We start from the raw sequence: 23,549 nt of genomic DNA, 5'->3' as shown, positions 1-23,549 counted from the left end.
ATTTCTCCATTTTGGAACCCCATAGAAAATAAAACAGTGGTTTCATAAGCCCTTTTAAGTAATGGGGGTTTGGAGGGAAGACCATGGCAACATACAAAATGATGGGAAGCAATACCATTTTAATCACTAAAATCTTACCCTCCATTGATAACTTGCGAATTTGCCACAGGGAAATTTTTTGGTTCAATTTATTGAGTACCAGGTCCCAGTTTTCTTTACCATCATTATCCTGGTTGAACAAGATACCCAGAATCTTGATTCCAACTGTTTGTGTTGGGACCCGGGGGGGGTCTGATTCCCATTGGCCCATTATCAAACAGTCACATTTGTTAATATTTAGCTTAAAACCAGAACCCGCACTAAAAATTTCCGTAATTAAAATTGCTCTATTAATGGATGCTGAGCTGGTACCATACACTGATATATCATCCATATAGCCCAGAGCCTTAACTTGCTGCCCACCCCCACCTGGAATAAAGATCCCCCTGACCACCTTGTCCTGACGCAGCAGGCACAACAGTGGCTCAATGGAACAGACAAATAAAAGTGGGGACATGGGACAGCCTTGTTTTACTCCGGACTGGAGCACCACCTCTTTAGTTAAAAACCCATTAATTAAAACCTGTGCACATGACTGTTTGTATAAAAGCGATATTTTCTGGATAAAAGACTTAGGGAACCCCATCCTCTCTAAAACTTTAAAAAGATAAAAGTGGGAGACCCTATCAAAGGCCTTCATAAAATCCAAAGATAAAATCGCTAATGGTTGCTTTCTGTCCTTTTGATACCAGATCAGATCCCGAATTAAGTTAAGGTGCTCCCAGATTGATCTCCCGGGGATACCACACACCTGATCAGGATGGATCACATTTTTAATAACCATCTTTAAACGGCCAGAAATAATTTTTGCTAGGATTTTGTAGTCTGCATTCAATAGTGAAATGGGCCTCCAATTTTCCAGTTTTGTTCTATCGCCTTTTTTAAAAATGAGGGTGATTATGCTTTTTCGCCATGAGTACGGTAAAGAGTCGGCCAAAAAGGCTTCACTCACCACCTGTAGGAAATCATTTTTAATAGTATCCCAAAAACAAATATAAAATTCAATAGGGAGGCCGTCTGATCCAGGAGCCTTGCCGTTAGCAAAGCTCTTTAGGGCTGTTTCAACTTCAGATGTTGAAACATCGTTTTCTAAAAACTCCTGGTCCTCCTTATTTAAAAACTGGGATAAAACATTAAGATTTCCAATAAAAGAGGTCTCGTCAATATTTTTTTTACTAAAAAGATCATCATAAAAATTAAAGGTTTTCTCTAAAAAGCCCCCAGTGGAGGTCTCTCCTTCCAATTCCACAATCACTTGTTTTTTATCATTAACTTTTTTAAAGAAAAACCTTGAGCATGACTCACCCTCTTCTAAATATTTTACACGAGCATTAAAAATTACCTCTTTACCCTTACATTCCAGGAATTTATGGATTTCAATTTGGATTTTTGCCATCTCGTCATCCACCCCAGGCACTCCCCACTCCTTAAGCCTATGGAGAGTTTGCAGCCTGACATTAAAATCTTTAAAACATTTCCTTTTTTCACGTGCCTTTCTTTTGCCAATTTTGATAAAAAACTCTTTTATACGAGTTTTAACACACTCCCACCACCCCAGCATACTCTGTTTTGGGTGTTTCCGCCCCCTCCATATTTTATATTTGGCTATAAAGTCTGCCCTTACCAACTCATCTTCTAGAAGGAGTGTATTTAGTTTCCACATACCTTTACCTACATTAGCATCCCCAGGAATCTGCAGGTTGGTATGTAGTAATACATGGTCAGAAAAGATGTTTTCCATCAGCCCTGCGTTACTGGATTTAAAAACATCATTAGAACAGAAAATAAAATCAATACGGGAAGACAGCCCTCTACCCTTCCACGTGTATCCTGGGTCAGAAGGGTGGGACTTCCTCCATACATCTAATAATTTAAGGTCTGTCAATAGGTGTTTTAACAGACTAGACGTTTTGTCTGTTCTTCCAACACCATCACCACCACTCCGCCCCTCTCCCAACATGACACAATTAAAATCCCCTCCCACTATTATTGGAGATGGACCTGTTAAAAACAAAGATATGTCATTAAAAAGGGAGGCGCGTTCATTTTTCTCTGGGGATGCGTAAATATTCATAAAACGACATGTAAAACCATTTAAAACAACGTGGATTAATAAGGCACGACCTGGAATGATTTCTGTGACAGATATAATATTCACATTTTGACTTTTGAATAAAATCCCAACCCCAGCAGCTTTATTTTCATTCGACCCTGACCAGACAGAGGGTCCTGCTGTCCAGTCTTTAATTAGGTTGGGATATGATAGTCCATGACCAATACCACACTCCTGCAGGAAAAAGACCTCAAAGCTCAAAGTCATTAGCCATGTAAACAAAGCAGCCCTCCTAGTTGGGCTCTTTAGGCTTCTCACATTCAGTGAGGCAATACGGATGTCTGCCATGTTAAGTCTTTTTTATTGATTCTTGGCTCTCAGAATCAGACTCATTAAACTGTGATATTGGAGGTGATAAAGTAGACACAGTCAGTAAACTGGCAGTATCATCGGAGTCTGTGTATTCCTCTATCTGATTAGTCCCTTCTGGGCTGAGAAGGCTCTTTGAGGAAACAGCCAGAAAGATTTTACGGGATGACTCTGGATGGTGCTCCTCCTCCCGAGTCTCCTCACGGCTCCTCTTACCACTGACACTGACATCCATCTGGTCCGCAAGGTTTTCTCCAGGCTCTGCAGCTTGTGGAAAGTCCATAACCCCATCAGGGCTAGATGTATCCCCAGGAACAGGGTGACCAGCAGATCCGGCACCAGGATCACCGGTTGACTCATGGCCTCCTTCCTTTAAACAGACATCAGGACGTCCCTCTGGATTGGCATCAGGTTGGACCTCCGGACAGGATTCAGGGCAGACATCCAATCTACCGTCAGCATGGTCATCGGCAGGGACCTCTGGATGGGCATCAGGAATGGCACCAACCGTTCTGGATACACGCCTCTTTTTTTGATCCTTCTCAGATCTCCTCTGAGGAAGTGCCCCCTCCCCGCCAGGCGGAACCTGGACACCTGCAGGAGTAGGCACGGGTACCACTACGGCTGTGGGAGCCGAGTCATTAGACTTGGGTACCGTCCGAGCTTCAACTGAGTCAAACCGCATATGACCCGCAGTGATGTCCGCAAAGCTCACACCGGCGACTACTGAGCTTGCTCTGCTGGCATCAGCAGGGACCCCTGCGGAACTAGCCGCAGATGCCCTAGAGCCACCATGAGACCTTGTCCGCAGTGGACAATTGCTAAACAGGTGATCAGCCTGTCCGCAACTACTGCAGGTCTTTTCGTTTTTGCAGTCCTTTGAGGCATGACCCCATTTACCACAATTGTGGCACTGACTCATCCGCTCATTTTTACAGTCACTCTGCATGTGACCGAAATCGCCACACTTTCGACATCTGAACGGCTGCCCATTGTAAAACAGATAGCCATGGTCTCTCCCCAGCACCACTGTGGAGGGGGGGTGCATAAGGCCTTCTACACCCATAGGGTCAGGTCTGAAACGTACCATAAAACGTCGTTTCCCGTTCCAGAAACCGCTTCTCCCTTTGACGTTCCCCGTGAACCTGACAGACGTGCAATATCTGTTCAGGAACAGTTCAATATCCTCTCGGGCCACATGAGGATTGAACATATGTACCACGAGGGGTACGTCAAGCTCGCCATACAGAGCAGTGAAAACCACTCCTTCCAACAGCTTGTTGAAACGCTCGCCCTTAACTCGCTCGTAAAGGTTTTGGCAGGCAATCTTGGTTGCCAGAGTTAAGACATACGAGTTCTGCCCCTTCTCCTGCAGGCAGTAGATGTCGCTCTCCTTTACTCCCAATAGATTCCTCAGAATCTGTACGTAGAACTCTCGAGGGTTATCATAACCGACATGTGTTACCGGAACCTCGACCTTAATCGAGTTCCTTATCTGGCCGGCGCCAGATGAAAATTGCCACTCACATGGCATCGCAGCAGGCTTGGCTCAGGCTCACCGTCACGACGGGCTCGGCCTTTCGCCGGGGGATCGCACCTCGTTGCCTGGGGACTAATCCAGCTCTCTAATAGCAGCAGGGGGGTGAAGTCCCACCATAAGTGAGACAATCCCCCCAGGCCAAAGAGCCGGGTACCCCAGGCACCTTCCAGCCAAGACCAAGGCAGCAACTATATGGTCACTACACCTGATCTTAGCCGTGAGGCCGAGAAGCGATACTGGAAATGCTTTGCCGCATGGGCCGCACCAAGGCCTACAACCGACACCCATGGTGGAGACATAGCCAAAGATTGCCGCAGGGAAGACATTTTCAGAAACTCTGGGTGTATTCCCAATGACAGCTCTGGTGTGGCTGTGTGGGGGGGGGGGGGGTAGGTGGGTGTGTGTCTGTGTGTGTGTCTCTGTGTGTGATCGTTCACGCTGCGCACAACGCGCTTTGAATCTGCATAACTCCGCCTACTTTGACACACCCACCACTCCCATTGTGACTGCACGTGAAGGTTCCGTGCTAAGATTCTATCCACTGCAGGCAGCGCACCAGGTTGGTCAAAGGCATTAGAATACTCCTCCTCCTCACACAGGTGCAGATGGACAAGACAAGCAGATTCGAGAGCAGCACAGACACCAGTTTTCCTTTTTTTTCAAATACATATCATATCTACACCGCATTTGAAAGTCGGTGGTCTGGTCCACAAAAGGGAAACAATGCTTTCCAAAAGAATTCATGCATGCGGTGGTCACAAATGTGCTATGTATGGCAGAAGTACTCATTGGATACTTCAATTTAAATACCAAGTGCTGACAGCAGGCAGGCAGGCAGGCAGGCAGGCAGGCGCCTAATTTTGTAGATGGCACAATATATTATCAACACTGTAACAAAGGCCTAATTCAGGCCTACCTACATCTTCACACACCTGTTGCAACCTACAAAGACTGATTGATTAATTGATTGATTGATTGCTTGCATATTGGATGCAATACAATGCTTGACATACCTAGGTGAAAGCAAGGCACGGCACGGCACGGCACGGCACGGCACGGCACACAAAATGTTGCAATTGGCCAGGAGAAATCAAGCAAAACGTTACATTTGGCATGAGAAATGTGCTTTTTTGACCCTGAAACAAATTCCCATAAAGGGTTAAAGGACAACTTGCTCGTGCTGATTTCAATTCATTCTGTTTTTAGAAACCGGATCAGAGAAGATGTGCACTGTTCCCGGAAAGTCTGCAAGAACGGGTCAATGCGTGGAGTGGACAGAGCAAGCTCCTAGTCCATCTCCCGGTTCCAAAAAGCCATTTAATATGTGGTCCCCACATAGGGGACGTATCAGATATTAAACTGACAAGAACAGATACTACACTACATCTTAGCCGTGAGGAGGCCGAGAAGCGATACTGGAAATGCTTTGCCGCATGGGCCGCACCAAGGCCTACAACCGACACCCATGGTGGAGACATAGCCAAAGATTGCCGCAGGGAAGACATTTTCAGAAACTCTGGGTGTATTCCCAATGACAGCTCTGGTGTGGCTGTGTGGGGGGGGGGGGGGGGGGGTAGGTGGGTGTGTGTCTGTGTGTGTGTCTCTGTGTGTGATCGTTCACGCTGCGCACAACGCGCTTTGAATCTGCATAACTCCGCCTACTTTGACACACCCACCACTCCCATTGTGACTGCACGTGAAGGTTCCGTGCTAAGATTCTATCCACTGCAGGCAGCGCACCAGGTTGGTCAAAGGCATTAGAATACTCCTCCTCCTCACACAGGTGCAGATGGACAAGACAAGCAGATTCGAGAGCAGCACAGACACCAGTTTTCCTTTTTTTTCAAATACATATCATATCTACACCGCATTTGAAAGTCGGTGGTCTGGTCCACAAAAGGGAAACAATGCTTTCCAAAAGAATTCATGCATGCGGTGGTCACAAATGTGCTATGTATGGCAGAAGTACTCATTGGATACTTCAATTTAAATACCAAGTGCTGACAGCAGGCAGGCAGGCAGGCAGGCAGGCAGGCGCCTAATTTTGTAGATGGCACAATATATTATCAACACTGTAACAAAGGCCTAATTCAGGCCTACCTACATCTTCACACACCTGTTGCAACCTACAAAGACTGATTGATTAATTGATTGATTGATTGCTTGCATATTGGATGCAATACAATGCTTGACATACCTAGGTGAAAGCAAGGCACGGCACGGCACGGCACGGCACGGCACGGCACACAAAATGTTGCAATTGGCCAGGAGAAATCAAGCAAAACGTTACATTTGGCATGAGAAATGTGCTTTTTTGACCCTGAAACAAATTCCCATAAAGGGTTAAAGGACAACTTGCTCGTGCTGATTTCAATTCATTCTGTTTTTAGAAACCGGATCAGAGAAGATGTGCACTGTTCCCGGAAAGTCTGCAAGAACGGGTCAATGCGTGGAGTGGACAGAGCAAGCTCCTAGTCCATCTCCCGGTTCCAAAAAGCCATTTAATATGTGGTCCCCACATAGGGGACGTATCAGATATTAAACTGACAAGAACAGATACTACACTACATCTTAGCCGTGAGGAGGCCGAGAAGCGATACTGGAAATGCTTTGCCGCATGGGCCGCACCAAGGCCTACAACCGACACCCATGGTGGAGACATAGCCAAAGATTGCCGCAGGGAAGACATTTTCAGAAACTCTGGGTGTATTCCCAATGACAGCTCTGGTGTGGCTGTGTGGGGGGGGGGGGGGGTAGGTGGGTGTGTGTCTGTGTGTGTGTCTCTGTGTGTGATCGTTCACGCTGCGCACAACGCGCTTTGAATCTGCATAACTCCGCCTACTTTGACACACCCACCACTCCCATTGTGACTGCACGTGAAGGTTCCGTGCTAAGATTCTATCCACTGCAGGCAGCGCACCAGGTTGGTCAAAGGCATTAGAATACTCCTCCTCCTCACACAGGTGCAGATGGACAAGACAAGCAGATTCGAGAGCAGCACAGACACCAGTTTTCCTTTTTTTTCAAATACATATCATATCTACACCGCATTTGAAAGTCGGTGGTCTGGTCCACAAAAGGGAAACAATGCTTTCCAAAAGAATTCATGCATGCGGTGGTCACAAATGTGCTATGTATGGCAGAAGTACTCATTGGATACTTCAATTTAAATACCAAGTGCTGACAGCAGGCAGGCAGGCAGGCAGGCAGGCAGGCGCCTAATTTTGTAGATGGCACAATATATTATCAACACTGTAACAAAGGCCTAATTCAGGCCTACCTACATCTTCACACACCTGTTGCAACCTACAAAGACTGATTGATTAATTGATTGATTGATTGCTTGCATATTGGATGCAATACAATGCTTGACATACCTAGGTGAAAGCAAGGCACGGCACGGCACGGCACGGCACGGCACGGCACACAAAATGTTGCAATTGGCCAGGAGAAATCAAGCAAAACGTTACATTTGGCATGAGAAATGTGCTTTTTTGACCCTGAAACAAATTCCCATAAAGGGTTAAAGGACAACTTGCTCGTGCTGATTTCAATTCATTCTGTTTTTAGAAACCGGATCAGAGAAGATGTGCACTGTTCCCGGAAAGTCTGCAAGAACGGGTCAATGCGTGGAGTGGACAGAGCAAGCTCCTAGTCCATCTCCCGGTTCCAAAAAGCCATTTAATATGTGGTCCCCACATAGGGGACGTATCAGATATTAAACTGACAAGAACAGATAAGGTTTCAACAAAATTTTATTTAGTCATAAGACATAGAACAAGAAAATTTGAAACCTTTTGTGCAAAAGAAACATAAAAAATTACAATAATAAAATACAACAACATGAAACAACTTAATATAAAACAGTATTCCACATATAAAAACACCATCTACGATTCGCTTCTTTCTTCCCCACATCTTTAACATCCTTTAAAAAATAAATAAACATTTCACTAAAAGCCAATTTAATACAATCATTAACAGAGATAAAATCACGGTTAAAAAGTAGAATGTTTCTCACTTTCCAGATTGCATTTTTGGCACAGTTTATTATACACCAGCATATTTTGAACTGGTGTGTAGTGGGGCAATTAAAAAGTCCATATAAAACATACTCATAGCTAAAATCTTTAAGACCACATACCCATTTTAAAAGTATCCCAAATCTCCCCCAAAGTTCTTGTGCAAAACAGCAGTTCCAAAAAAGGTGTAAAACAGTCTCATCCTCTCGGCAAGAGTCTCTTGGGCACTTTGCCCGCGCCGCCAGGCCTCTCCTATGCTGGAAGTCTCTGGTTGGGAGGCACTGGCGGGCAGCCATCCATGCAAGGTCTTTGTGAATGTTGGCCAAGAATTTCCCAAAGACGTTCCTCCACACACGCTTGGATCTACTCCATGAGAAGTTGCTCACAGGGGACACTCCTTCTTCTCTTCTCAGATGAACCATCAATTTTCTTCTGTCCAGAAGGAGATCGGCATCCAAGTCCTTTAATTTATGAGTCCTTATCACCTTTTCTAAAACAATAAAATGCTTGGGCGGGCATAATAAAATGGGTGCTGATAAACATGGTCTGAACCATTTTTTAAAAATAAAACCACAAGTATATTTTAAAAACAGACTAAAAGTAGAATTAGTGTTAAAAACTTTAAAACAAAAACAAAAGAAATTTACATACAAATACAGATGCAAGTCAGGGACATCTTTTCCTCCATTTTGTTGTTTTTTATACATCTCCGTTCGCCTCAGCTTTTCCATTTTTGATCCCCAAATGAACATAAAGATACATCGAGTTAGTTTTTTTAGCATCAACTCAGAAGGGGGATATACCATGGCAATATAAAGCATCATTGGCAACAAAACAGATTTAATGATTAAAATTTTTCCCTCAATTGACAAGCTTCTCAAATTCCAGAAGGAGAGTTTTTTCACTATTTTATGTTGTACCTCCTCCCAGCTCACGTGTCCATCATTTTTAGCGTCAAATACAATTCCCAAGATTTTAACATTGTCGTGCTTCAATTTTACTGCTGGTAGGTCATTTGTATCCCAGGAACCCAAAATCAAACATTCAGTTTTATTAAAATTCATTTTAAAACCTGAAGCCTGACTAAAAAAATTGGTGCACATTACCACTCTCCGAAGTGAAGCAGGGTCTGTACAGATGGCAGTAACATCATCCATGTAGGCAAATACTTTGACTTGGGCCCCTCCTCCACCCGGAATAGGAACCCCTCGGACCACTTTGTCTCTCCGGATCATACACAGCAGGGGTTCCATAGCACAAATAAAAAGAATTGGGGATAATGGACACCCCTGCTTCACTCCGGATTCCAACGGGATAAAATCTGTTAAAAAGCCATTGACAGAAATTTGAGAAAACACATTATTATATAAAATCATAATACGAGATAAAAACATGTCGGGGATCGCCATTTGTTTTAAAACTTTAAAAAGATACTCATGCGAGACCCTGTCAAACGCCTTTTCAAAGTCCAGCGCCAACAGGGCCAGGCTCTGACTTCTATCCCTAGAGTACCATATTACATCTCTGATCACATTTAAAATCTCAGCAATATTCCTCCCTGGTACTCCACATACTTGTTCGGGTTGTATCAGTTTATTAATAACAGTTTTAAAACGACAAGCAATAATTTTGGCTAAAACTTTATAATCCATGTTGAGGAGGGTGATAGGCCTCCAATTCTTGAGGTCATCACGAGCGCCCTTTTTCTTATAAATTAAGGACACTATCCCCCTCCTCCATGACTTCGGCAGCTCTGAACACATAAAAACCTCTTTAAAAAGTGCTAAAAGATCCTCCTTTAAAACATCCCAAAAAGTCAAATAAAATTCAACAGGTAGACCATCTGCTCCTGGGGCTTTCCCTTTTGAAAAACTTTTAAAAACACTAAAAAGTTCTTCCATGCTGACATCATCTATTAAAAACCCCTGGTCTACAGAACTTAACTTAAAATCTAGGATATTAAGAGCATCTTGTAAAAACACATTATTTACACTTTTTTTACTAAAAAGGTCTCTATAAAAATTAAAAGCCACCTTCTTCATACCTTCCACAGTTGTTTCTCCATCAAGACAGGTGATCGTCTCCTTTTTCTCCATCACTTTTTTAAAAAAGAAACGTGTACACTTCTCACCTTCTTCTAAATGTTTCACTTTGGAATTAAAAATTATTTCTTTACCTTTTTGATCTAGGCACAATTGTATTTCAGTTTTTAGGCTTGCAATATCATCTTCCACCTCTAGTCCTATCTCTTTAAATTTATGGAGAGTTTGCAGTCTCATATTTAAATTTACATAAATCTGCTTTTTCAGCCGCGCCTTCCTCTTTCCAGCCCTGATAAAAAAAAACCTTATTTTATCTTTGATCACTTCCCACCAGGATAGGATTTTAATATATGGAGGCCTTAGCTGTCTCCATTCCTGGTAGGCGTTACAGAAGTCTGACCTCACCTGAGGGTCTTCCAGCAAATGGACTCCCAGGCGCCATAAACCTCTATTTATCCTCAGCTCTCCTTGATACTCTATCTTTAAGCTTAAAATTTTATGATCAGAGAATAAATTAGGCATTAAAACAAATTGTACAGGGCTAAAATCCTCAGATAAAAACATAAAATCGATCCTGGAAGCCACTCCCCGACCGGACCATGTAAATCCTGGGTCCGTCGGCGAAAGCGACCTCCAGGCATCGCATAACTTAAAATCAGTCTGCAAGCTATTTAGTAAAAAACACGACTTATCTATCTTACGGATTGGGTCACCCCCTCCTCGGCGCTCATTCACATTCAGGCAATTAAAATCCCCGGCTATTAAGAGAGGAGATGACCCTACACAGAAAACCGGTAAAATTTCAAACAAACGTATACGCTCCTGTTTATCTGGTGGAGCGTACACATTAATGACACGGAAATTAAAATTATTAAAACACAAATGTACTAGGATAGCTCTGCCGGGTACAATCTCAGTAACAGAGGAGATGATGATGTTATTACCTCGGCAGAGCAGACCCACACCAGCAGACTTGTTCTCGTTTGAGCCCGACCATACAGAGGGCCCTAGTTTCCAGTCCTTTTTTATCTCGTTATACCGGATTCCATGCTGCAGACCACACTCCTGTAAAAAACATATGTCAAAGTCTAATGTTTCAAAAAAATCAAAAAGAGCAGCCCTGCGGACAGGGCTCTTTAGAGATCTCACATTAAGTGAGAGACACCTCATGGATGGCATTTATGTCATGGGGGAGGAGAGCTATCCTCAATGGTTTCCATGTAATCATCAATCACTTCTGGCAGTGAAGGAAGAGAGTCAATGTTCTGGGGATCCGAGGAACCAGGCAGTGGATACCCAGAAGAGTCCGTGTTCAGCCACATGTCTCCGCTGGGAAAACACACATCCGGAGATTCTGGATTGGCCTCCAGAAGAGTATCCCCCCGCAGCTTCTTTCCAGACGGCTCAGACAGCTCACTCGTGCAGTCGTCCTCTGTGATAGCTACATGGCCTCTTACTTCCTGGGGGACCTCCAGATCTGACACGATGACCGTATCCACACCATCACCTGTAGGAGAAAAAACTGTGGTCTGCTGGCTCGAGTCCCTGGGAAAGACTGGGGTCTTCGCCACAGTGCCCCCCACCGCCAACATAGTGGGGGCGCTCTGCTCCAACACACCAGTCTCATTCGAGACCTTCGACACAAGGGTTACCTCCCCAACGGGAGAGTCCCCCTGCTCCAGTCTCTGGGTGGTCCGCCCTCCGCCCTTTTTCCGGGACTTCGACACAGGAGGGCCTCCCTGAGGGCCACCACACTCCTGCTCCGTCCCCACCTTCTCCTCTGCGCCCTTGGCCTTCTCAGCCGCCTCCCCTGCTGTAGGAACAGTGGGACTTGGCTCAGGCCTTACTCCGGTCTCTGGGATATTCAGCACAGCATGGACCGGGACAATAGCTGGTTCCTGCCTTGGCACGGGTCTCTCAGCCGCCTCTGCATACGTACGGACTTTGGTCCTATGTGGGCATCCTCGGAACATATGTCCATCCTCCCCGCATAGGTTACAAGCCTTCTTTTGAGGGCAATCCTTCATTAAGTGTCCGAGTTGGCCACAATTATTGCAGCGGAATGCCCTTCTTTCCACACAATTACCTTGGGTATGCCCCATCTTGCCACAGTTCCTGCAATACATAGGCATACCTGTGTAGAATAAGTAGCCACGGCTCTTCCCAATGGTGATGGTAGAGGGGGGATGCTCTGTTCCTCCAAAGCCCTCAGGATTTTTCTTCAGCCGCACCAGGAATTTCCGCTTGCCACACCAGAAACCAACGGCGTTTTTAACATTCCCTTGAAAGGTTACTTCATCGCAATAGCGACGCAAACAGGTTAAAATGTCCAATACTTCAACAAAAGGATTTGGAAAGAAAACAATCATTTGTACCTCCTCTTGGACGAAAAGCAGGGAGAAGACCAGGCCCTCCAGTTCATCAGCACAGATGTTGTCATTCACCTTTTGGACCAACTGCTGACAACAACCATGGCTCCTAAAGGTAATAGTATAAGTACCTTTCTGCTCATTGTCCTGAAAACAGAAGATGTCCTCTCTGCCGAACTCCAGGATCCCAAGAAGGACGGTGTTGCAAACGTAGCGGATTTCTTTCTCCTTCCTGTATCTCTCCAAGACCTCGATACGGACCGTGTTCCTCATCCGGGGTTCTCCCGATGCAAAGGTAAGTGCAGCCGGCATCCTTCCGAAAAAGAACTCCAGCTGTAAACACACAAAAAAAGGCTAGCGCCCTTTTAAGGCGATCGCAACTCGTTGCTCCGGACTAATCCTCTCTCCCTATAGCAGCAGGGGGGTGAAGCCCCTCCGAAGAGGAGCGATCCCCCCAGGCCGAGAGAGAGGGTACCGAAAGCACCCGACCTGACTACAATCTCTCAGTTAGACTGATTGATCGCAGCCATGAGGCCGAGAAGCGATACTGGAAACACTTTGCCGCGTGGGCCGCACTAAGGCCTACAACCGACACCCGTGGTGGAGACATAGCCAAAGATTGCCGCAGGGAAGACATTTTCAGAAACTCTGGGTGTATTCCCAATGACAGCTCTGGTGTGGGTGTGTGGGGGGGGGGGGTAGGTGGGTGTGTGTCTGTGTGTGTGTCTCTGTGTGTGATCGTTCACGCTGCGCACAACGCGCTTTGAATCTGCATAACTCCGCCTACTTTGACACACCCACCACTCCCATTGTGACTGCACGTGAAGGTTCCGTGCTAAGATTCTATCCACTGCAGGCAGCGCACCAGGTTGGTCAAAGGCATTAGAATACTCCTCCTCCTCACACAGGTGCAGATGGACAAGACAAGCAGATTCGAGAGCAGCACAGACACCAGTTTTCCTTTTTTTTCAAATACATATCATATCTACACCGCATTTGAAAGTCGGTGGTCTGGTCCACAAAAGGGAAACAATGCTTTCCAAAAGAATTCATGCATGCGGTGGTCACAAATGTGCTATGTATGGCAGAAGTACTCATTGGATACTTCAATTTAAATACCAAGTGCTGACAGCAGGCAGGCAGGCAGGCAGGCAGGCAGGCAGGCGGGCGCCTAATTTTGTAGATGGCACAATATATTATCAACACTGTAACAAAGGCCTAATTCAGGCCTACCTACATCTTCACACACCTGTTGCAACCTACAAAGACTGATTGATTGATTAATTGATTGATTGATTGATTGCTTGCATATTGGATGCAATACAATGCTTGACATACCTAGGTGAAAGCAAGGCACGGCACGGCACGGCACACAAAATGTTGCAATTGGCCAGGAGAAATCAAGCAAAACGTTACATTTGGCATGAGAAATGTGCTTTTTTGACCCTGAAACAAATTCCCATAAAGGGTTAAAGGACAACTTGCTCGTGCTGATTTCAATTCATTCTGTTTTTAGAAACCGGATCAGAGAAGATGTGCACTGTTCCCGGAAAGTCTGCAAGAACGGGTCAATGCGTGGAGTGGACAGAGCAAGCTCCTAGTCCATCTCCCGGTTCCAAAAAGCCATTTAATATGTGGTCCCCACATAGGGGACGTATCAGATATTAAACTGACAAGAACAGATACTACACTACATCTTAGCCGTGAGGAGGCCGAGAAGCGATACTGGAAATGCTTTGCCGCATGGGCCGCACCAAGGCCTACAACCGACACCCATGGTGGAGACATAGCCAAAGATTGCCGCAGGGAAGACATTTTCAGAAACTCTGGGTGTATTCCCAATGACAGCTCTGGTGTGGCTGTGTGGGGGGGGGGGGGGTAGGTGGGTGTGTGTCTGTGTGTGTGTCTCTGTGTGTGATCGTTCACGCTGCGCACAACGCGCTTTGAATCTGCATAACTCCGCCTACTTTGACACACCCACCACTCCCATTGTGACTGCACGTGAAGGTTCCGTGCTAAGATTCTATCCACTGCAGGCAGCGCACCAGGTTGGTCAAAGGCATTAGAATACTCCTCCTCCTCACACAGGTGCAGATGGACAAGACAAGCAGATTCGAGAGCAGCACAGACACCAGTTTTCCTTTTTTTTCAAATACATATCATATCTACACCGCATTTGAAAGTCGGTGGTCTGGTCCACAAAAGGGAAACAATGCTTTCCAAAAGAATTCATGCATGCGGTGGTCACAAATGTGCTATGTATGGCAGAAGTACTCATTGGATACTTCAATTTAAATACCAAGTGCTGACAGCAGGCAGGCAGGCAGGCAGGCAGGCAGGCGCCTAATTTTGTAGATGGCACAATATATTATCAACACTGTAACAAAGGCCTAATTCAGGCCTACCTACATCTTCACACACCTGTTGCAACCTACAAAGACTGATTGATTAATTGATTGATTGATTGCTTGCATATTGGATGCAATACAATGCTTGACATACCTAGGTGAAAGCAAGGCACGGCACGGCACGGCACGGCACGGCACGGCACACAAAATGTTGCAATTGGCCAGGAGAAATCAAGCAAAACGTTACATTTGGCATGAGAAATGTGCTTTTTTGACCCTGAAACAAATTCCCATAAAGGGTTAAAGGACAACTTGCTCGTGCTGATTTCAATTCATTCTGTTTTTAGAAACCGGATCAGAGAAGATGTGCACTGTTCCCGGAAAGTCTGCAAGAACGGGTCAATGCGTGGAGTGGACAGAGCAAGCTCCTAGTCCATCTCCCGGTTCCAAAAAGCCATTTAATATGTGGTCCCCACATAGGGGACGTATCAGATATTAAACTGACAAGAACAGATACTACACTACATCTTAGCCGTGAGGAGGCCGAGAAGCGATACTGGAAATGCTTTGCCGCATGGGCCGCACCAAGGCCTACAACCGACACCCATGGTGGAGACATAGCCAAAGATTGCCGCAGGGAAGACATTTTCAGAAACTCTGGGTGTATTCCCAATGACAGCTCTGGTGTGGCTGTGTGGGGGGGGGGGGGGGTAGGTGGGTGTGTGTCTGTGTGTGTGTCTCTGTGTGTGATCGTTCACGCTGCGCACAACGCGCTTTGAATCTGCATAACTCCGCCTACTTTGACACACCCACCACTCCCATTGTGACTGCACGTGAAGGTTCCGTGCTAAGATTCTATCCACTGCAGGCAGCGCACCAGGTTGGTCAAAGGCATTAGAATACTCCTCCTCCTCACACAGGTGCAGATGGACAAGACAAGCAGATTCGAGAGCAGCACAGACACCAGTTTTCCTTTTTTTTCAAATACATATCATATCTACACCGCATTTGAAAGTCGGTGGTCTGGTCCACAAAAGGGAAACAATGCTTTCCAAAAGAATTCATGCATGCGGTGGTCACAAATGTGCTATGTATGGCAGAAGTACTCATTGGATACTTCAATTTAAATACCAAGTGCTGACAGCAGGCAGGCAGGCAGGCAGGCAGGCAGGCGCCTAATTTTGTAGATGGCACAATATATTATCAACACTGTAACAAAGGCCTAATTCAGGCCTACCTACATCTTCACACACCTGTTGCAACCTACAAAGACTGATTGATTAATTGATTGATTGATTGCTTGCATATTGGATGCAATACAATGCTTGACATACCTAGGTGAAAGCAAGGCACGGCACGGCACGGCACGGCACGGCACGGCACACAAAATGTTGCAATTGGCCAGGAGAAATCAAGCAAAACGTTACATTTGGCATGAGAAATGTGCTTTTTTGACCCTGAAACAAATTCCCATAAAGGGTTAAAGGACAACTTGCTCGTGCTGATTTCAATTCATTCTGTTTTTAGAAACCGGATCAGAGAAGATGTGCACTGTTCCCGGAAAGTCTGCAAGAACGGGTCAATGCGTGGAGTGGACAGAGCAAGCTCCTAGTCCATCTCCCGGTTCCAAAAAGCCATTTAATATGTGGTCCCCACATAGGGGACGTATCAGATATTAAACTGACAAGAACAGATACTACACTACATCTTAGCCGTGAGGAGGCCGAGAAGCGATACTGGAAATGCTTTGCCGCATGGGCCGCACCAAGGCCTACAACCGACACCCATGGTGGAGACATAGCCAAAGATTGCCGCAGGGAAGACATTTTCAGAAACTCTGGGTGTATTCCCAATGACAGCTCTGGTGTGGCTGTGTGGGGGGGGGGGGGGGGTAGGTGGGTGTGTGTCTGTGTGTGTGTCTCTGTGTGTGATCGTTCACGCTGCGCACAACGCGCTTTGAATCTGCATAACTCCGCCTACTTTGACACACCCACCACTCCCATTGTGACTGCACGTGAAGGTTCCGTGCTAAGATTCTATCCACTGCAGGCAGCGCACCAGGTTGGTCAAAGGCATTAGAATACTCCTCCTCCTCACACAGGTGCAGATGGACAAGACAAGCAGATTCGAGAGCAGCACAGACACCAGTTTTCCTTTTTTTTCAAATACATATCATATCTACACCGCATTTGAAAGTCGGTGGTCTGGTCCACAAAAGGGAAACAATGCTTTCCAAAAGAATTCATGCATGCGGTGGTCACAAATGTGCTATGTATGGCAGAAGTACTCATTGGATACTTCAATTTAAATACCAAGTGCTGACAGCAGGCAGGCAGGCAGGCAGGCAGGCAGGCGCCTAATTTTGTAGATGGCACAATATATTATCAACACTGTAACAAAGGCCTAATTCAGGCCTACCTACATCTTCACACACCTGTTGCAACCTACAAAGACTGATTGATTAATTGATTGATTGATTGCTTGCATATTGGATGCAATACAATGCTTGACATACCTAGGTGAAAGCAAGGCACGGCACGGCACGGCACGGCACGGCACGGCACACAAAATGTTGCAATTGGCCAGGAGAAATCAAGCAAAACGTTACATTTGGCATGAGAAATGTGCTTTTTTGACCCTGAAACAAATTCCCATAAAGGGTTAAAGGACAACTTGCTCGTGCTGATTTCAATTCATTCTGTTTTTAGAAACCGGATCAGAGAAGATGTGCACTGTTCCCGGAAAGTCTGCAAGAACGGGTCAATGCGTGGAGTGGACAGAGCAAGCTCCTAGTCCATCTCCCGGTTCCAAAAAGCCATTTAATATGTGGTCCCCACATAGGGGACGTATCAGATATTAAACTGACAAGAACAGATACTACACTACATCTTAGCCGTGAGGAGGCCGAGAAGCGATACTGGAAATGCTTTGCCGCATGGGCCGCACCAAGGCCTACAACCGACACCCATGGTGGAGACATAGCCAAAGATTGCCGCAGGGAAGACATTTTCAGAAACTCTGGGTGTATTCCCAATGACAGCTCTGGTGTGGCTGTGTGGGGGGGGGGGGGGTAGGTGGGTGTGTGTCTGTGTGTGTGTCTCTGTGTGTGATCGTTCACGCTGCGCACAACGCGCTTTGAATCTGCATAACTCCGCCTACTTTGACACACCCACCACTCCCATTGTGACTGCACGTGAAGGTTCCGTGCTAAGATTCTATCCACTGCAGGCAGCGCACCAGGTTGGTCAAAGGCATTAGAATACTCCTCCTCCTCACACAGGTGCAGATGGACAAGACAAGCAGATTCGAGAGCAGCACAGACACCAGTTTTCCTTTTTTTTCAAATACATATCATATCTACACCGCATTTGAAAGTCGGTGGTCTGGTCCACAAAAGGGAAACAATGCTTTCCAAAAGAATTCATGCATGCGGTGGTCACAAATGTGCTATGTATGGCAGAAGTACTCATTGGATACTTCAATTTAAATACCAAGTGCTGACAGCAGGCAGGCAGGCAGGCAGGCAGGCAGGCGCCTAATTTTGTAGATGGCACAATATATTATCAACACTGTAACAAAGGCCTAATTCAGGCCTACCTACATCTTCACACACCTGTTGCAACCTACAAAGACTGATTGATTAATTGATTGATTGATTGCTTGCATATTGGATGCAATACAATGCTTGACATACCTAGGTGAAAGCAAGGCACGGCACGGCACGGCACGGCACGGCACGGCACACAAAATGTTGCAATTGGCCAGGAGAAATCAAGCAAAACGTTACATTTGGCATGAGAAATGTGCTTTTTTGACCCTGAAACAAATTCCCATAAAGGGTTAAAGGACAACTTGCTCGTGCTGATTTCAATTCATTCTGTTTTTAGAAACCGGATCAGAGAAGATGTGCACTGTTCCCGGAAAGTCTGCAAGAACGGGTCAATGCGTGGAGTGGACAGAGCAAGCTCCTAGTCCATCTCCCGGTTCCAAAAAGCCATTTAATATGTGGTCCCCACATAGGGGACGTATCAGATATTAAACTGACAAGAACAGATACTACACTACATCTTAGCCGTGAGGAGGCCGAGAAGCGATACTGGAAATGCTTTGCCGCATGGGCCGCACCAAGGCCTACAACCGACACCCATGGTGGAGACATAGCCAAAGATTGCCGCAGGGAAGACATTTTCAGAAACTCTGGGTGTATTCCCAATGACAGCTCTGGTGTGGCTGTGTGGGGGGGGGGGGGGTAGGTGGGTGTGTGTCTGTGTGTGTGTCTCTGTGTGTGATCGTTCACGCTGCGCACAACGCGCTTTGAATCTGCATAACTCCGCCTACTTTGACACACCCACCACTCCCATTGTGACTGCACGTGAAGGTTCCGTGCTAAGATTCTATCCACTGCAGGCAGCGCACCAGGTTGGTCAAAGGCATTAGAATACTCCTCCTCCTCACACAGGTGCAGATGGACAAGACAAGCAGATTCGAGAGCAGCACAGACACCAGTTTTCCTTTTTTTTCAAATACATATCATATCTACACCGCATTTGAAAGTCGGTGGTCTGGTCCACAAAAGGGAAACAATGCTTTCCAAAAGAATTCATGCATGCGGTGGTCACAAATGTGCTATGTATGGCAGAAGTACTCATTGGATACTTCAATTTAAATACCAAGTGCTGACAGCAGGCAGGCAGGCAGGCAGGCAGGCAGGCGCCTAATTTTGTAGATGGCACAATATATTATCAACACTGTAACAAAGGCCTAATTCAGGCCTACCTACATCTTCACACACCTGTTGCAACCTACAAAGACTGATTGATTAATTGATTGATTGATTGCTTGCATATTGGATGCAATACAATGCTTGACATACCTAGGTGAAAGCAAGGCACGGCACGGCACGGCACGGCACGGCACGGCACACAAAATGTTGCAATTGGCCAGGAGAAATCAAGCAAAACGTTACATTTGGCATGAGAAATGTGCTTTTTTGACCCTGAAACAAATTCCCATAAAGGGTTAAAGGACAACTTGCTCGTGCTGATTTCAATTCATTCTGTTTTTAGAAACCGGATCAGAGAAGATGTGCACTGTTCCCGGAAAGTCTGCAAGAACGGGTCAATGCGTGGAGTGGACAGAGCAAGCTCCTAGTCCATCTCCCGGTTCCAAAAAGCCATTTAATATGTGGTCCCCACATAGGGGACGTATCAGATATTAAACTGACAAGAACAGATCACTTTTCAAATAGGGTTTATTAAAATCAGACATACATCATAAATCCAAACAAATCAAAGACTTGAATAAAATATGACATAAAAACAAATACAAATCTGATTATAAAACAGGGTAAAAATATAAAAACAGTACAATACATATGCATATAAAACTGTGTTCTTTTATCTTGCTGAGACCCATTTGCAATTCTTCAGATTTTAAAACCATTGTTGTTAAAAGTAATCCAAGTAAAATAAAATTCACACTTGAATAAAACATGGCTTAAAACAATCTGATAAAAAATTAAGAACACAAATAAATACATCTAATAAGCATATACTTTACATATGTAAATACATGTTCCAGATTTGTAAACACCATAACCGTTTTGCTTCTTTAACTCCCATTTTTTTACAGTCACGCAGGTAGTATGTATACATCTCACACAGTGCCAGTCCAATACAGTCATTTACAGAAATAACATCACGTTTAAACAGAAGTATGTTTCGCACTTTCCATATTGATTCTTTGAAACAGTTAATCATTAGCCATGCCACCCGAGCTTGTTTCATGGTAGGGCAGTTAATAATACCGTATATTATTGTGTCACAGGTTAGGGACTGTACCCCACATATCCATTTTAGGAGGGTACCCACTGTTTGCCAGAGCTCCTGAGCATAGGAGCAGTCCCAGAATAAATGAAACACAGACTCCTCTGGCGCACACCTGTCTCTAGGGCATCTGGCACTGGCCACCAAACCCCTATGATGCTGAAAAGCCCTTGTTGGGAGGCACTGGTGAACTACCTGCCAAGCCAGATCCTTTTGGGAGTTACTAAGGGCTGGACAGGCAACATTATTCCATACTAGCCTGCATCTGGAGATGGAAAAATTGGACACGTCCTCCATCTCCTCGTGACCCTTACAGATAATGGTTAACTTCCGCTGGTCAAGAAGGAACTGACGGTCAACATGAACTAAATCGTACTCGGAAATGGTGTTTTCCAGGACCCTGTATTGTTCGGGAGGTGATAAAAGGAAAGGGCAGTTAGCATTCATGCTAAAATTTAGCTTCCTAAAAGTGAATCCTGTAGCGTATCTCAGGAAGCACGAGAAAGCCCCAACATTGTTCAAGTTTTTATAACAAAAAACAAAGAACTTGATAAAAATAAATAGTTTCAGGTTGGGAAAAGCCTTGCCACCATTCTTCTTACTTTTACAAACCACCACCCTCCTTAATTTCTCCATTTTGGAACCCCATAGAAAATAAAACAGTGGTTTCATAAGCGCCTTTAAGTAGAGGGGGTTTGGAGGGAAGACCATAGCAGCATACAAAATGATGGGAAGTAATACCATTTTAATCACTAGAATCTTACCCTCCATTGATAACTTGCGAATTTGCCACAGGGAAATTTTTTGGTTCAATTTATTGAGTACCAGGTCCCAGTTTTCTTTACCATCATTATCCTGGTTGAACAAGATACCCAGAATCTTGATTCCAACTGTTTGTGTTGGGACCCGGGGGGGGTCTGATTCCCATTGGCCCATTATCAAACAGTCACATTTGTTAATATTTAGCTTAAAACCAGAACCCGCACTAAAAATTTCCGTAATTAAAATTGCTCTATTAATGGATGCTGAGCTGGTACCATACACTGATATATCATCCATATAGCCCAGAGCCTTAACTTGCTGCCCACCCCCACCTGGAATAAAGATCCCCCTGACCACCTTGTCCTGACGCAGCAGGCACAACAGTGGCTCAATGGAACAGACAAATAAAAGTGGGGACATGGGACAGCCTTGTTTTACTCCGGACTGGAGCACCACCTCTTTAGTTAAAAACCCATTAATTAAAACCTGTGCACATGACTGTTTGTATAAAAGCGATATTTTCTGGATAAAAGACTTAGGGAACCCCATCCTCTCTAAAACTTTAAAAAGATAAAAGTGGGAGACCCTATCAAAGGCCTTCATAAAATCCAAAGATAAAATCGCTAATGGTTGCTTTCTGTCCTTTTGATACCAGATCAGATCCCGAATTAAGTTAAGGTGCTCCCAGATTGATCTCCCGGGGATACCGCACACCTGATCAGGATGGATCACATTTTTAATAACCATCTTTAATCTGCCAGAGATAATTTTTGCAAGGATTTTATAGTCTATATTCAATAGTGAAATGGGCCTCCAATTTTCCAGTTTTGTTCTATCGCCTTTTTTGAAAATGAGGGTGATTATGCTTTTTCGCCATGAGTACGGTAAAGAGTCGGCCATAAAGGCTTCACTAACCACCTGTAAGAAATCATTTTTAATAATATCCCAAAAACAAATATAAAATTCAATAGGGAGGCCGTCTGATCCAGGAGCCTTGCCGTTAGCAAAGCTCTTTAAGGCAGTTTCAACTTCAGATGTTGAAACATCGCTTTCTAAAAACTCCTGGTCCTCCTTATTTAAAAACTGGGATAAAACATTAAGATTTCCAATAAAAGAGGTCTCGTCAATATTTTTTTTACTAAAAAGATCATCATAAAAATTAAAGGTTTTCTCTAAAATACCCCCAGTGGAAGTCTCTCCTTCCAATTCCACAATCACTTGTTTTTTGTCATTGACTTTTTTAAAGAAAAACCTTGAGCATGACTCACCCTCTTCTAAATATTTTACACGAGCATTAAAAATTACCTCTTTCCCCTTACATTCCAGGAATTTATGGATTTCAATTTGAATTTTTGCCATCTCGCCATCCACCCCAGGCACTCCCCACTTCTTAAGCCTATGGAGAGTCTGCAGCCTGACATTAAAATCTCTAAAACATTTCCTTTTTTCACGTGCCTTTCTTTTGCCAACTTTGATAAAAAACTCTTTTATACGAGTTTTAACACACTCCCACCACCCCAGCATACTCTGTTTTGGGTGTTTCCGCCCCCTCCATATTTTATATTTGGCTATAAAGTCTGCCCTTACCAACTCATCTTCTAGAAGGAGTGTATTCAGTTTCCACATACCTTTACCTACATTAGCATCCCCAGGAACCTGCAGGTTGGTATGTAGTAATACATGGTCAGAAAAGATGTTTTCCATCAGCCCTGCGTTACTGGATTTAAAAACATCATTAGAACAGAAAATAAAATCAATACGGGAAGACAGCCCTCTACCCTTCCACGTGTATCCTGGGTCAGAAGGGTGGGACTTCCTCCATACATCTAATAATTTAAGGTCTGTCAATAGGTGTTTTAACAGACTAGACGTTTTGTCTGTTCTTCCAACACCATCACCACCACTCCGCCCCTCTCCCAACATGACACAATTAAAATCCCCTCCCACTATTATTGGAGATGGACCTGTTAAAAACAAAGATATGTCATTAAAAAGGGAGGCACGTTCATTTTTCTCTGGGGATGCATAAATATTCATAAAACGACATGTAAAACCATTTAAAACAACGTGGATTAATAAGGCACGACCTGGAATGATTTCAGTGACAGATAAAATATTCA

At 44.8% G+C, this 23,549-nt stretch overlaps 1 protein-coding gene, 7 non-coding genes and 2 pseudogenes across 7 annotated transcripts; all 10 read right to left on the bottom strand.

Moving 5' to 3' along the window:
* LOC143768002 (uncharacterized) overlaps positions 1 to 23,549 on the bottom strand; it is a 579,067-nt gene that overhangs the window by 103,652 nt on the left and 451,866 nt on the right.
* LOC143771135 (U2 spliceosomal RNA) lies at positions 5,282 to 5,475 on the bottom strand. Its single transcript, XR_013215027.1, has one exon. It is a non-coding gene; the product is annotated as a U2 spliceosomal RNA (small nuclear RNA).
* LOC143771134 (U2 spliceosomal RNA) lies at positions 6,466 to 6,659 on the bottom strand. The gene has a single exon (XR_013215026.1). It is a non-coding gene; the product is annotated as a U2 spliceosomal RNA (small nuclear RNA).
* On the bottom strand, positions 7,646 to 7,846 carry LOC143770742 (U2 spliceosomal RNA; annotated as a pseudogene).
* On the bottom strand, positions 14,025 to 14,218 carry LOC143771133 (U2 spliceosomal RNA). Its single transcript, XR_013215025.1, has one exon. It is a non-coding gene; the product is annotated as a U2 spliceosomal RNA (small nuclear RNA).
* On the bottom strand, positions 15,204 to 15,397 carry LOC143771132 (U2 spliceosomal RNA). Its single transcript, XR_013215024.1, has one exon. It is a non-coding gene; the product is annotated as a U2 spliceosomal RNA (small nuclear RNA).
* On the bottom strand, positions 16,384 to 16,577 carry LOC143771131 (U2 spliceosomal RNA). Its single transcript, XR_013215023.1, has one exon. It is a non-coding gene; the product is annotated as a U2 spliceosomal RNA (small nuclear RNA).
* LOC143771130 (U2 spliceosomal RNA) lies at positions 17,565 to 17,758 on the bottom strand. The gene has a single exon (XR_013215022.1). It is a non-coding gene; the product is annotated as a U2 spliceosomal RNA (small nuclear RNA).
* Positions 18,744 to 18,937, bottom strand: LOC143771129 (U2 spliceosomal RNA). The gene has a single exon (XR_013215021.1). It is a non-coding gene; the product is annotated as a U2 spliceosomal RNA (small nuclear RNA).
* LOC143770750 (U2 spliceosomal RNA) lies at positions 19,923 to 20,094 on the bottom strand (annotated as a pseudogene).

Source organism: Ranitomeya variabilis, chromosome 4 (genome assembly GCF_051348905.1).
Source record: "Ranitomeya variabilis isolate aRanVar5 chromosome 4, aRanVar5.hap1, whole genome shotgun sequence".
NCBI classification, from domain to species: domain Eukaryota; kingdom Metazoa; phylum Chordata; class Amphibia; order Anura; family Dendrobatidae; genus Ranitomeya; species Ranitomeya variabilis.
Note: the sequence above shows the minus strand (reverse complement) of the source record. Positions and strands in the feature narration are given on the sequence as shown.